The 16,475-nt window shown below is 31.9% G+C and overlaps 1 protein-coding gene across 2 annotated transcripts in view; it reads right to left on the bottom strand.

The window, feature by feature from the left end:
- LOC129006013 (beta-1,3-glucosyltransferase) overlaps positions 1-16,475 on the bottom strand; it is a 130,310-nt gene that overhangs the window by 57,911 nt on the left and 55,924 nt on the right. The window lies entirely within an intron of this gene.

Genomic DNA, 16,475 nt, shown 5'->3' with positions numbered 1-16,475 from the left:
GTTCCTGTATTGACAATTTTATTACAAATATCCATGTGGATCGTTTCTCCGCTGCTGTTGTTCCAACCCTTGTGTCTGATCATGATGCGATTACGATGAAGGCTACTGTGGACACTAGACCAATCACCACAGATGAACCTGCCCTTCCGCTGAAAAGAAGCAGGCCTATCACAGGTTTTGGATTTACTTACTTTATGTATCTACTTAGCACTTTTAATTGGCTTAGTTTGTATACAATTAGTGATCCATCTGATTCTGTTGATTTTTTCCTCTCATCATTTGTAGCGATAGTTGATAAGGCTTATCCTTTAGTGCAAAATAAGGTTAAGTTGGGTAAAGCCAATGCACGTGTTAACAAATGGTATACCACTGAGTTACACAATCTCAAAAGCTCATGCATTGAAATTTACAGTTCTTTCAAATTAAGTGGCTGTGCACATTTAAGAAATGAATACAATCACCTTAGGCGCATGTATAAGTTTAAACTGCGAACAGCGAAGAGTGAATATTTTTCTAACATTGTAAATCAGTCTGCAAACAAACCAAAAGCCACTTGGTCTGTTGTTAGCTCATTGACCTCTGTAAACACTAAGCCTAAAGCATTTTTAGGTAATAATTTGACATCTGAAGGTTTTAATAATTTCTTTATTGACAAAGTGAGTGATGTTGTCTCTAGTATTTCACCTAGTGTAAATAGTCATTTAGATTTCCTGACAAATGTTGACAAACCTTGCACACTGTTCAATTTTTCACCAATTAGTGTTGAGAATCTTTATTCTATTATTTTGGGTATTAAGAATAGCCAATCACTAGATGTACATGGTTTGAATGCAATAATCATCAAACAGGCAGCTCAGTTCATATGTGAACCCTTAGCCTATGTTATTAATTTATGTATGCATGCTGGTGTTTTCCCAAGATCATTAAAATATGTGAAAGTAGTACCTGTATTTAAAAAAGGGAAAAAGGACAGTTATGAGAACTATAGGCCTATTAGTATTGTTAGTATTGTATCTAAGGTCTTTGAGATTGTTCTCAACAAACAAATCGTAGCCTATTTTGAATCAAATAAGATATTTTCTTCTTGTCAGTTTGGATTTAGAGCCAAACATAGTACAATTGAGGCAGTGCTGTCACTTGTTCAGATTAGTTCTGAGGGTCTAGAAAAAAAACAAAGTGTTGGTTGTAGATTGTTTGACCTCACCAAAGCGTTCGACACTGTGTCCCATTCCATACTCCTTAGTAAACTTTCCTTCTATGGTGTCCAAAACCCTAGCCTATCTCTCATTGAATCCTATCTTGGAGATAGACATCAGGCTGTAGTTGTTAATGGAATTATGTCTAGTTTTAAGTTAGTCGAGTACGGGGTGCCGCAGGGCTCTGTTTTGGGCCCTTCATTTTTTATTATTTATATTAACGACCTTCCCAATCAGGTTCAGGATGGGTTCGTACATCCTTATTTATTTGCAGATGATTTGGCCCTCTCTGTTATTGAAAAAAGTGCTGAATCCTTGAGAGGTAGACTAGATGACACCTCTAATACCATAAACGACTGGTGCTGTGCTAATAGTCTATGTCTCAATGATCAAAAGACTCTTGAAATTATTTTTACTTCTAGCCGTCTCAATGCTGCTAAAGCAAACCCTGTTAAGTTTTTGGGAATTCATCTTGAGCCTGGGTTGGGATGGGAAACTCACATTGACACTGTTGTAAACAGAATATGTAGAGGTATTTTTCTGCTTAGAGTTTTGAGTATGATTGTTTCCATTGATGCACTTGTAACTGTTTACCATGCTCACATATTTAGTCATTTATCCTATGGCACTATTCTCTGGGGTAACCACTCCTCCGTTATTAAATTACTAATCCTGCAAAAGAGAGCTGTACGTATAATGTGTGGAACTAGGCCTAGAGCACACTGCAAGCCTTTGTTTGTTCAGTTAAAACTACTCACTCTTCCAGCTATTTATGTTTTGGATTGCTTAATTTATGTGAAAAAGAATGTCCACAATTTATTGTTATGTGAAAATCTACATAATTACTCTACTAGGCAAAAGAATCACATATTTATTAAGTACAATTATTATTCCAGGACCTTAAAAAGTTTTGAGGTAACTGCACTTAAGCTGTACAATGTTCTTCCTACTGCAATCAAAGACCTGCCACTAAACAAGTTTAAAGACAGGATTAAACACTTTTTGGTTAACAGCCCTATTTATAACACTTGTGAATTTTTTGATCTGGACTATTCATTATTGTAGACCATTGCTGACTGTGTAGCCATTCTATGTAAATGTACCTTGTAATTTATGCATTTATGTGATGCATGATGCAGACCTAATTTATTAATTTATTTATTTCTTGTATGCTACTTGACTTTTATTGATGTGTGCGTTTTTGCAACATTTTGTAATTATTTTTTGTGACGAGACTGATAGCATGTAATTGTTGAATGGTCAATAAATTCTTGATTCTTGATACCTCTTAATAATGTAAAACTAGATTTATTACAACAAGAACTGCATTTAAACCATTGCCGTAATTTAAACTTATTACATTAATGTGTATATTTAAATAGTTAATTTTAACTTCAAAAAAATTTCCATCAGATTGACAATTTATTGCTTTGGAGCCTCTGTATCAAGGTTGAAGATTCAAAATCTGTGGTTTTTTTTTTATTCTTCAACTAAAAGAATGAAATGATATTTTCTTCCTGATTAAAAATTGTAAAACAAATTCTTAATATATTAGAATATTCTGAAACCAGTTTTTCACCATAAAAAACGTTATAAACTTTAGTAGAGGCAATATAGGAATATGAAGCCACTTTAGGCACATTTTCCCATGTTATTCTTATGAGGATTATTTTTGGCCACTTTTTTCAAGACCCTGCTCTCAGCCTATACAAGCCTATATTAATGTTCAATACCATTGTACAACTTCATTAATATTTCAAATCCACATCCATTCACATGTATATTCTCAAAATCATGCGAGGTTTGTACGCGAACTTGGGCACGCTCCCGGCCGTGGGCACGATCCCGACCCATGGTCGCGCTCCCGGTTGCGGGTGCGCTTCTCGCTTCTTGTCTCTAGTGGCGGGGCTGTGAAATGGTATCTTTTGCGGAAATCCATGAATTCTGGCTACTTGGGAATCCAAGCCATTTGACATACAACAAGTCACCCTTCCTTCGAATTACCTTCTCTACCAAATACATGTCTTTATACTTGGTCTTTAACAACTCCTCTGTGTAGAGCCCTCCTCTGATTATATTTCCATTTTCATCTTTCAAAATATAAGTCATAGGATTTGTATTCTTAACTTCTGCTATTGTAAATAGCTCCCCTGTCCAATTCGGGGTATAACCTTTACTAAATACATGTTTATACTTGGAAATTCTCACGCTATCACCCACCTTGTATCTTGGCTTCTTAACTTGCACTACTTTAGAAGTCAACCTCTCATGCACATATTTACTATTCTAAATATTTACTTGGTTAGTTCACAGATTATCTATGATGGTAGCATTAACATTAATAAAGTTAAATCGTATGTCATTCATTATCCTATAAGGTTTTTTATTTCTTGAAATCAGCATGCAGTAGGCATATCAAAACAAATAACCACAAAAACAAATTATTAACTAAAAAATAATAAATTAATAAGAAAATACAGTATTATCATAGACTAACCAACACAAGTAGACTTCTCATCCCATTGTAAATTTTGAAGCTCGTTTTTCATGTCTAGTTCAGTGTACGCCACACAAGGCGCTAGTGTCAACGAAATTTTGCTTCTATTATTTTAGGGTTAATTTCTTGATTTGTGCTTTACTGTTTGGTTAAATAACTAGGGGACAATTTATTGTTTATGATTAGATCGTATTATTTGGTTAAACGAGGTTTTAAATGACTGTATTAACGGGAAACAAATTGTAAACAAAACACGACCTCTGCATAAACCGTACATGAACTAACAATAAAATTGTCTTCAGCTGTTCCATTAGGATGAGAAATCTACTAAGGGAGTATGTTTTATCTATGGTATTATGATTGGTATACAATGAGTTTATATGGCTAAAAGATCCAAATTATACTTTCCCATGGTAACTGACAATTTTGCAGACAAAAATGCATAACAATGACTAATAATACTTTTGGGAAACAAAGAGTAAAATGAAGAGCCGAGGGAGTCAATTGAGCCAAGTGTGGAATATTTGATGAGAGGAAATCTCACTTATTCAGTACAATTGTCAACACTAACGGAGTCTCGGGTCTGATGATTTGGCTCTTCTGTTGACACCCAGTCAATTTATTCACTTTTTATTGGGATTCTAGCTCTCTTTGCCTTAGATTTAACCTTATCGATATGTTACGTAACACAATTTAAACTGCACAATGACACATTACAAATATACGAGTTGTAATTAACATGACCAACGTACATTTTGGTTCTTTTTGGTTTTGTTTAGTATACTCAAAATCTTATTCATTTAATTTTCTAATACTGTACTTTCTTTTTGATAATAAATAAGTTAAAATATTATTATTTATTTATTTCATGCCAACGGCAAATTATTGCAGATAAGTTTAATCATAGATTCGACAACCTTCCTTACAGATTATTCGGCAGTATGGGTAGAAATGATTTCAAAGGAATATTTAGTCTGGTTATAGCTCTAGAGTGTTATGTCCTCTTGTTGTTTATACATTAGTTTATTTACTTAGAATTTTTTATGATCAAATATAATATCATATTTATACACAACTACCTGCAGTATTTTTGTTAATGGTATTGTAACCAAGAAGCAACGCCCAGACAGTAAAATCTTATTTAAAATAAGAGAAACATACAGTCAACAATCAACATGCACAAACCAAAACAAACTTCACAACAGTAAAATTATGATTCTACTTCCAGTATTCAAAATCAGTGTAAGATCTTGTAGTCTTAATATTAAAAAGTGATAGGGGTTTTCTTTTTTATTTACTTCACGATTCTGAATCAACTACTAGACGGAATTTCACTATTTTTGTGTTGAAAGAAAGATAATTATGACAGGAAGGAAACATTAAAGCCATAACTTTAGTTTATATTTCTATTTTTTAGAAATTAAGTTTTAATTTTTTTTTACTAGCATCCGATGCTAACAATTTAAAGTCGTTGTGAGTAGTTTCAGTGCTGGTTTAACTAACAGCTGGATTCAAACTGTCATTGAAATGTTTACGTTACAGTACAGGCTATTTGTTTACAAAAATATTGATCTTTGGTATTTGCCTATTCACTTTAAAATGTAGGTTTTTCCTAGTAAACAAATCTACATTATCAGGAAATGTGTAATTTTGAATGATACATCTCAAATGTGTATAATCAAATGTTTTTGTAAATGCAATCTGTGTAAGTATAAGCTTATACTATGAAAATGTTACCGTAACTAATGTTTGGAAAATATTGTTTACAGCAAACTATCGCTTAAACGTCCAAGAAATAGGTGGTTTACGTGTTAATACTTATTTTTATTGTTCAAATGTGTGTATGTCGGCATGCCAACATTTTGGTTAGTAATGAAAATGTCAACTGGTGTAGGAGGTCTCAGGAAAACTGTCAAATAATCTGCAGGGTTTCATAAGAAACCAAAATCGATTCTTACCATACCTTAACTATCCCATTAGTACTTTATGGTTCAGAAACTTAGGCACTGACCATAAAAAGGAAAACCTTTATTGCTGGGTTTGAGAATATAGTGAAGAGAAAATATACGGACCAGTTCAAGATAACAGAGGTTGAGATATGAAAGAACAGAGAGCTAAGAGAAATATATAAACACCCATATATATAGGGACGTTTTCCAAAAGGAAAATGCTCGGATAAGCAGGAAATGCGTGGTTGAGAGAAGATACAGCAACTTTTAAAAGTGTAGTCCAAGGAGTACCACAAGGTAGACGACCTCTTGGAAGGCCAAGAATGAAGTGGAAAGACCAACAGTAATGAAATACACCTCCAGACTGGGGATCCACTTTAGAAGAGGTAGGGGATAGAAGAAAATGGGAGGCCAGAATCCTCTTAAGGTTTCAGTGGCCGTGGAGGTAAGATAAGGTACGGTAAGTGATAATATGCAATAGAAGGTGGTATGTAGCTGTAGGCTACTTAAAACCAGTGTGTGTGTGAATTGGTTGCCAATCTCACTTCAAGGCTTTTCAAATTGATACGATTGCTGTTTTTTTTTTGTTTTTTTTTTTTGTAAAGTTATCGATTTCAAATGCATATCGAATAGGCCTATAATTAGATTAAAGAAATAGGTGGTCGCATGACATTTGTGTACAAGACGATTTTTCCAATTAAAACTGCTAGAATTTGTCTTAATGCGTTAAACTAGCTTTCCTGAATTATTTTCAGTTGAATTGATTACTCGATTAAGTAGCACAGGCCAACAGCTCGTAATTTCTGTTTAATTTTGAGCAAATAAACCAAGGCAAGACTTCATGAATAAGTTGTTTTATTTGATCAGCAATAATTATTTAACAACTAACATTTTTATTTACTTGCAAAACCTTATTGCTTATTAAAGCAGAAGATAAAAATAATATAATAAATTGTTTTCATTTAGTCAAACATTAGTTGCACAAGATTATCCATGAAGATTATATGGCTTTATTATATGTATTTTAGTGATTGTAGACCTACTTATGATAAACATATTTTGTTGATTAGAATGCAAAGTAGGATTGTGTGTCGCACATTGGTATGCACAGGGATTGGTGTACACTGTACAGCATGTAAACTGCTCTCTGCCTGTCCTGGACTACATTACAAACTTCATTAAAACTTCTTACGAGCACTCAAATTAAAAAAAAAACCCCCGCCGCAGCAAACCTGCCAACTAAGCGAATTTCCAATTGTCTGAATTGATTTTCAATTAAATCTATTTAAATAACATTGGTTTGATGAGTACCAAGGTTTGCTGCTACAAGGAAACTAATAAAGTGTGTTTTAGTAAAATATAAATAGCTTAGTATAAGATAAATAAATTAGCCAAGTTTGATGAAAATATATCCATTAACAAGCAAACTACAACATTTTACAATATTCTCCATAAGAATAGCATGGGAAATTTTAAATTTAAAATTTGTTGAATTTTCTCCGTTACCAATAACCATACAAAAACACTTTGATATACTAAATTATTTGTTTTTTAAGCTCTTTAAAAAGATCTAGAGAAATTGGGAAATGTTGTGTTTTGAGGGTCAAAAATGAGAAAAACCTTGTTTTATCCCATAAAACGTAAAACCCCGTTCCTATGGTCTGATCATGATGGTTTGCAACTCATTCAAGTTTATCCTGCCTTACACCTTTGAATCAAATTTCATTAAAATCGAACAAGAAATACTCAAGTTATCACGTTCACGGACACACATATATATGTATACATATATAAAAATTTGAAGGATGGTGTTTTTGGCCTCTGGGGACATCAAAATGAAAATGTAAATCGGTCCCAGGCCTAGGTCTTACCGTGCCACCTACGGTAATAACTACTTCCCTATAGGGATATTCGCTATAACAACAGCTTTTAAAAAATTAAACCTTACAAATTAATCTCTCTCTAGGGACTTGTACCCACTCTGATTCAACATACTAAGTTTTCATAATAGTAGAAATTTGATGATTTTGTATTTAGAAATCTATCACAGAGTGAAATAATTTTGTTTTGTAAAATCTGTTAAAACATGTCAAAACTTTAAATTTATGCTTCATTAGGCTTAAAAGCCTAATGAAAATATTGTAAACATTTGTTTTTGGTTTAAATGTCAGGTTTTTGTCACAACTTGTTGTATACCTCTTAATAATGTAAAACTAGATATTTATTACAACAAGAACTGCATTTAAACCATTGCCGTAATTTAAACTGATTACATTAATGTGTATATTTAAATAGTTAATTTTAACTTCAAAAAAATTTCCATCAGATTGACAATTTATTGCTTTGGAGCCTCTGTATCAAGGTTGAAGATTCAAAATCTGTGGTTTTTTTTTTATTCTTCAACTAAAAGAATGAAATAATATTTTCTTCCTGATTAAAAATTGTAAAACAAATTCTTAATATATTAGAATATTCTGAAACCAGTTTTTCACCATAAAAAACGTTATAAACTTTAGTAGAGGCAATATAGGAATATGAAGCCACTTTAGGCACATTTTCCCATGTTATTCTTATGAGGATTATTTTTGGCCACTTTTTTCAAGACCCTGCTCTCAGCTTATACGAGCCTATATTAATGTTCAATACCATTGTACAACTTCATTAATATTTCAAATCCACATCCATTCACATGTATATTCTCAAAATCATGCGAGGTTTGTACGCGAACTTGGGCACGCTCCCGGCCGTGGGCACGATCCCGACCCATGGTCGCGCTCCCGGTTGCGGGTGCGCTTCTCGCTTCTTGTCTCTAGTGGCGGGGCTGTGAAATGGTATCTTTTGCGGAAATCCATGAATTCTGGCTACTTGGGAATCCAAGCCATTTGACATACAACAAGTCACCCTTCCTTCGAATTACCTTCTCTACCAAATACATGTCTTTATACTTGGTCTTTAACAACTTCTCTGTGTAGAGCCCTCCTCTGATTATATTTCCATTTTCATCTTTCAAAATATAAGTCATAGGATTTGTATTCTTAACTTCTGCTATTGTAAATAGCTCCCCTGTCCAATTCGGGGTATAACCTTTACTAAATACATGTTTATACTTGGAAATTCTCACGCTATCACCCACCTTGTATCTTGGCTTCTTAACTTGCACTACTTTAGAAGTCAACCTCTCATGCACATATTTACTATTCTAAATATTTACTTGGTTAGTTCACTTGGATCTTTTTGGAATTTTTGATTTTTTTATGTTGTAATATTGTTTGTAATCAAAAGTTGACACCCACTATGTGTACCAGAATTTCAACCGTTTTGCCGTATCTCAAGCCGTTTTCGAGATATAAGCGTTTTTAGACAGTTTTACGGACTTTTTGGACGGAAAATTTTGAGGTGTAGGAAAATGTCAAAAAGATCTGGAATTTAAAAAATATATGTGGATTTGAAATATTTATGGAGTTGTACAATGGTATTGAACATTTATATAGGGGTGTACATGCAAAGATCAGGGTCTTTAAAAAAGTGGCCAAAAATAATCCCCATAAGAATAACATGGGAAAAACATGCCTAAAGTGGCTTCATAATCCTATATTGCCTCTACTAACTTTATTCAGGATCGAAAAGTACAAAACTCTATTTACATGCTAATATTTTCAAAAAAAATTGAAAATACCTACTTATAAATAATAGGGAGTTAGTAAAAAAATACAGTAGTATAAATTATGTTACTTGACGTCAAACTAGTTTAAATAACAATAAATTATATTACACAAAACCATTGCAAGAACGATAAATGTCAGTGCATAAACACACATTCACTTCAGCAAGATAAATATTTAACCAATTTTACATTAAAATACATTACAGATCATTTACATCTTAGATAAAAGAACAAAAGCCCGGATTTTTTTTTCAAAATCATCCCATTTTAAACCTGGATTCATTTTTTATTACGGACAATTACTAACTCTTACTCCTTAGAATAATGTCTGTAAAAATGGCAAATTAATATTCATATTTGTCAAGAGAATATTACAAAGAAAATTGTATAGGTGCAGAACACTGCAATTGGGATTAGCGTACAGCCATGAATGGAACCTGCTGATACAACACCAACAATACCGCACATATTTACTGCACAAAATCCATCCCTGGCACAATGAGCTCATCAAAGCTCGTCAATTATCCTAACAGAATATGATAGGTGCAAAACACTACAATTGGTATTGGCGTACACGCAAATGCAAGGTTAAAGAGGCCACCAACCTCTTAAAAAATCTAAAGTAAGTCCAAGTACTTAACAGGTTGAATCAACAAATGGCAAAGCTAGGATATACCTAGTAAATTTTTTTGTAAATTCATTTGGTACTGAATTTCTAAACAATCTATAAACGTTTTTCTTACGGTTTTGTAGCAAATACTGCATTTGAATGTCATTTGGGAAAGTGTAAAAACCCAACCCTCCAATATAAGGTTGAGGACAAAATGAACAAATATTACTTGAGCCCATTATTGCCTGAACGAGCCATATACCTGCAGTGTCCTGCATTGCAGTGGACAGTTATATGGCTACATGAAAGGGACATTAACTCAAATTATTCCATAAAATATATACACGGCTTATACTCAGTTAGTTCACTAAATAATTTCACACAAAATGCCAGGATCCTGATTTAAATGACTGACCCGTTAGGACTGAAAACTATAGAACATTTAAATCTTATAATTAATCTTACCCTTTCTCTACCATACTGCTCTGAAATAACAAATAATAAACAATGGAAGTCCTGTTAAATTGTGTAACCGAATGTAGAAGAAAACTGATAACTCGGTTGTTTGTTATCCGATTTTAACAAACAAGGTCTTATTTGATTTGGATTTAAATTCTCTATATTTTTTATTCGAAAAACAATTTTCTTAATATTTAAAGTTATCATTAAATTTGGCACTAAAGATTTTAAATGACCGCCATATTGTAACGGCTTCAAATATGGAACGAAACTTTGTCAACTCTTTTTACCGACTAAAATACACATTTAGAAAAATTTTGAAATTTCTATCTTAAAAAATGCCCAAGATATAAAATAATTCTTAAAAATCACAAACAGACCAACAAAAAGAAATCTAGGCATTTTAGACCCATACTTATGTCATTATGTGGCATTTTATGTTTGTCTTAGCCCGAGGAACAAGTCCACAAAATATGTCCAGACAATTTGTAAACACCCTGTATATATATGCATTTGAACGGATGGTGTTTTTGGCCTATAGGGACCACAAAACGAAAAAGCAAATCAGTCCCGGGTCCAGGTCTTACCATGAGTACTAAGGTAATAGCTTATTCCCTATATGGGAAATTCGCTTAAAAGCATAAAAAAGCAAGAAACAACAGTTCATTAATGTAATAAAGGGTGAGGTTCATTTGTCCGAGTTTTCAACTGTCCAAGTTTGTTAAAAATTAAAAAAAATTTGAAAAATAAGTTGTCCGAGTTTTGATTAAATAAAACTAATAATATGTGTTTTGATATTTGATCTAATAATAATTAGATAAATCAACTGTCCGAGTTTATTAAATTATTTAAAAAAATATCAAAATATCAAGTTTCCGAGTTTTCAACTAACCGTGTATGGTTTAAATAATAATAATATTTGGTTAAATCAACTGTCCGAGTTTTTAAATTATTTTAAAAAAATATCGAAATATCAACTGTCCGAGTAGGGTCAACATCAAATGTGACACTGCGCGCCGAGACTAGCGTGTCTAAGGTGCCTGGTCAGAAGCCGATGTAAACCTCTTCTGCGAAGGAGTCGGGCATTGTGCGAGCCGCGAGAGCCCCTCACGTCGACTTAAGAAAAATTATATTATTTTTATTATAAGACTAATTTTACAATTTTTAATTATAAAATTAAACTGTCATTACCTAACACAACCAACCAAACTTGCTGATAATATAAAATACCCCCGCCGAAGCAAACCTGCAGACGGAGCGAATTTCAACCTGTCTGATTACATATTTACTAAAATATTTCTATAAATAAGCGAGTGCTTAGGTTTGCTGCTACGGGGAAGGTAAACAGTGTTTTTTGACTGGACAATGGGAATGGGGGTTTATGGGGTAAAAATGGGGTTTTCCCATTTTTGACCCTAAAAACATAACTTTAATTTTGGAATATATTTCACAACAATTTGGAAAACTAAAAAAATAAATAATTTAGTATATTTAAGCATTGTTGTATGTCTAATAGTTACGGAAAAAATAAAAAATGCAAATTTAAAATTCCCATGTTATTCTTATGGAGAAGATAAAAACTGTTTTAGTTTTCTTGTTTATGGATATATGTTGATCAAATTTGGAAATATTATTTATTTCATCCTATACTATTGACGTATGGTCAAAAAACACTGTTTACCTTCCCCGTAGCAGCAAACCTAAGCACTCGCTTATTTATGGAAATATTTTATTATATATGTAATCAGACAAGTTGAAATTTGCTTCGTCTGCAGGTTTGCTGCGGAAGGGTATTTTATATTATCAGCAAGTTTGGTTGGTTGTGTTAGGTGATGACAGTTTAATTTTATAATAAAAAATGTAAAATTAGTCTTATGATAAAAATAATATAATTTTTCTTAAGTCGACATGAGGGGCTCTCGTGGCTCGCACAATGCCTGACTCCTTCGCAGAAAAGGCTTACATCGGCTTCTGACCAGGCGCCTTAGACACGCTAGTCTCGGCGCGCAGTGTCACATTTGATGTTGACCCTACTCGGACAGTTGAAAACTCAGACAGTTAATATTTCGATATTTTTTAAAATAATATAAAAACTTGGACAAATGAAAACTTGGACAGTTGATTTAACCAAATATTATTATTATTTAAACCATACTCGGACAGTTGAAAACTCCGACACTTGATATTTCGATATTTTTTTTTAAATAATTTAATAAACTCGGACAGTTGATTTATCTAATTATTATTATTTATTTATCAAAACTCGGACAAATGAAAACTCGGACAACTGATTTTTCAAATATTTTGTAATTTTTAACAAACTCGGACAGTTGAAAACTCGGACAAATGATGTGATCCCGTAATATATGGTATTGATTATATTTTTGTCCTAGACATATTGTAATTTATTCTTGGATAATAAGACATTTACATTCTGGAAGGAATTTTAAAAGATTGAATACTTTTTAAAATGTATGACAAAACCATTAAGTATATTATTCAGTCAATAGGATTATTTGGGTGGAGTTTTATATTCTCTCTTGACTGGAAAAATGGATTCTCAAGCCAAGTCCTTATTTAAACAAGTTGTGCGGATGTTCTGTTCTTGACAATATTCACATAACCAGTTCAAAAAGCAAAATAAAAAATAAAAACTGGTAAAACATGAGCATTTCAACCCTTCCTTTATCCCAATTTATTATAAACTTAAATAGGCCTAGTTGTTAGTTATGAAATAGCTATCTCAAGTTATACGTTAACATAAGGTTAAAATAAAATTCATTGGGGACAGAGAATTTAACATAAATGTAAATTTCTCAAGAATAAAGCCCATATCAGAAGGGAACATTAATCGTCAAGCTTATACATTAATTTGCAACCCAAATTTTTTAACTTCCTTCAAACTGGCTTCTATCTTTTTCATTGAATAAGTAATAAAGCTGCCTTTTTAATCACTAATCTATTCAACTCATTTAAGAAACCTTTGAAGACATTTCGTAATACAAAACAAATAAGTTTACTAAATGTTAGGTTTAATTTAAATAATCTTCTTGCAAAGACAATATAAAATACCCTCGCCCCAGCTAATCTGTAGACTAAGCAAATTTTCTTTTTCTTGATTACAACTAATAACCATTATTTAAACAAGTACATAGGTGTGCTGCTACAGGGATGTTAATAAAGTGTATTTTTTATTAAGATATTATTAGCTTAATATAAAATAAATACATTTGCCAAGTTTGATAAAAATGTATCCATAAACAAAATAAACAGTTTATTTATCATACATAAAAATAATATGGGAATTTTAAATCATTTTTTTTTCAATTTTCTCCTAACCAATAACTGTAAAAACACACTTCAATATACTAAATTGTTATTTTTTTCAAGCTCTTTAAAATAGTTTAGAAATAAATTCGGATATATTATATTTTGAGGGTGAAAAATGAGAATAATTCATTTTTACCCCATAAAATCCCCCACAAAACCTATTCCCATGGTCCATTCATTTAAGTTTATCTCCACATTTTTAAGCCAAATTTCAGAAAAATCTGACATAATCACGAACGTTAGGGACATCAAAATGAAAAAGTATAACGGTCCCGGGTCAAGGTCTCAACGTGCCACCTACATTAATGGATACTTCCCTATAAAGGAATTGCTAAAAGTTCACTGCCTTAATTTTTGTAATCCTAAATATTAATTTATTATTATTATTTTATTTCTGGAGGCTGAAAATTCAAATAAACGTTAAAATTTTGGATTATGGTTTGATTTATCAACGTGCATTTAATAGTAGGTTATTTATTACTTGCTCTCATCAATTTATTGCTGAAACATTGGTTCATTAAAATGTATTTTTTTCCAAAAGCTTTCACTTAATCTTCACTATTAAAAATAATAATTATTAACACGACTAGAAGGTCCTGCAAGTATAAATATTGGGTTCTCACCTATTTATAAATAGGTACTCATTTTGTATGGTGTGAATTATTCAGAAAAAATCAGCTTGTGTTCATTAACTCAATGTAAATCAATTTGATAAAAGATAACTCTTGAAAAGGAATTATGTGATTGAAATCTGATTATAAAACAGGTGACGAAAAGTTTGGCTAAAAAGTTCTCAAGTTGGATAATTTATCAACCAAAGTTTATGTTCAGACAGTAATTTGTAAACTGAGAAACACCTGTTTACTTTCAAGAAAATTGTATAAAGTAGCCTATACTTAGTATATATATTTTTTTTTTGTCATACTACAGCAAAAACAGCCGTTTTTAATGCATGCGTTGCGGGTCTAAAGTAGCTTTTACTCTCTAGGGAGTAAATATCATTTTTGTCCCTAGGGAGGAAAATTCAGCTGTTGTAAACAGTTGTAAATTTCGATTGTGGCAATCGTATCGATCAAAATTATTTACCGATTAGTTTATTACGTAAGGTTTTGGCCTATTGTTGTCAATCGCTTGAAATATCGATGGTATAATGTACTGTAACATAATCATAATAGAGGAAATGATTGAATCACTTACTAAACAACAGCTTATTTGCAATAGAAGAATTGAAAACATGCTGGAAGTCGTTTTAAGAGGTTATCTTTACATAAAAATTATTTCGTTTACTAGCTTTGTTTCTTAACCAATGATGCAATATGACTCAAAATATAGTTCACCACACGTGCAAAAAGTGCCTTTTTAACCCTCGCTCATTTTGTGACCTCGGCTTCGCCTCTATCCTAAAACTAGACATCGGGTCAAAAAGAGTCACTTTAGGCCCTAGTGATGAAATATACTAAGTTAGTTAAAAGTGAGAACATGGTTACTGTATTAGATTAGAGAATGCAAAAGATCTATCTATTTATCTATATATATATACATATATATATATATATATATATATATATATATATATATATATATATATATAATACGTGAAGCAGTTTTTTGTGATTACTCCTCCTTTATTCGTGAACCAATTTCAACGTTTAAGGTGTCAAAAAATGTGTCTTAATTTGTAGTTTTGCAATACGGTTTTAGAATTTGAAAATTCTTAACCTCTTAAGGTTAAGAATTAGAATAATAAGAAGAATAAGAATAAGAAGCCGTGAGACGCTCTCAAAGGCAGATTTTCCCCATAAGAATTACATAGGGCAAATTTAAATAAAAAAAAAAAACACTGTTTATAAAAAGAAAAGGTTTTTTTAGTAAGTTTTGATGTTTGTAATGTTTAGGATGTTATAGACCAATGTTAACAGTTAATCAGTATTATTGGATAAACAGAAAATGCCTCGAGTTCAAAGAAGAATTGAAAATAGTAGGAAGAGACAATTAATACAAGATCTTGTGCGTATGAGAAGACTCAAACAAATAGTTTAAATAACATTGTTATACATCTCATATTAATATGTGTAAGAAGGCTGAACAGAAAACATTAATAAATTAAAATCACCATTACTAGATTCACACTAAACTTAGTTAAAATTAGGGTAACTGTGACAAGGCTTAGCTGTAAATAGTTGTTATACTTATTTCCATTTCAGTAGAGAATAATATAAGCAATCATCCATATTTAGTTGAGCCAATCATAGTAATGTAAACAATAGTTTAATAATCCCATTACTATTCGCCACTGACAGACCTAAACAACACTCGGCTTAGTGTTACCACTCCGGTAACAAATATTGTCAAATCAGTGTCCCTTTTACTAAATATACTATATCTATTGAAGTCAAATGTGAAGCATAGACCTACTGTAAATGTTTTATAAATATGATAGATTAAACACAAAACTTTGTTTAACTATACAATGGTTGTAAACAGATCTTAGCATGTATGGACAGTACCTACCGTTACAGTAGGCCAATGGAAGTATAGCAATTTTAATTTTGTTTATTAATTAATTGTTAAAATAAATAAATTTGTGTAATTGATTTTTATCAGTAATGGTATTAAAAAAAAATATATGCTAACTAACTGAGTAAATAGTATAGGACAATGGTTGGCAATCTTTGGTACCAGTAACGCATTAATCACACAGGCTCAATGATGAATCAACGGCCAGTTTGCTGGATTGTGATAAGATTCTTCAATTCAAAGTGATATAAAC

This window comes from Macrosteles quadrilineatus, unplaced genomic scaffold (assembly GCF_028750875.1).
Source record: "Macrosteles quadrilineatus isolate MER2022 unplaced genomic scaffold, UCM_ALF_1.0 Scaffold_1__1_contigs__length_201487025, whole genome shotgun sequence".
Lineage (NCBI taxonomy): Eukaryota > Metazoa > Arthropoda > Insecta > Hemiptera > Cicadellidae > Macrosteles > Macrosteles quadrilineatus.
Note: the sequence above shows the minus strand (reverse complement) of the source record. Positions and strands in the feature narration are given on the sequence as shown.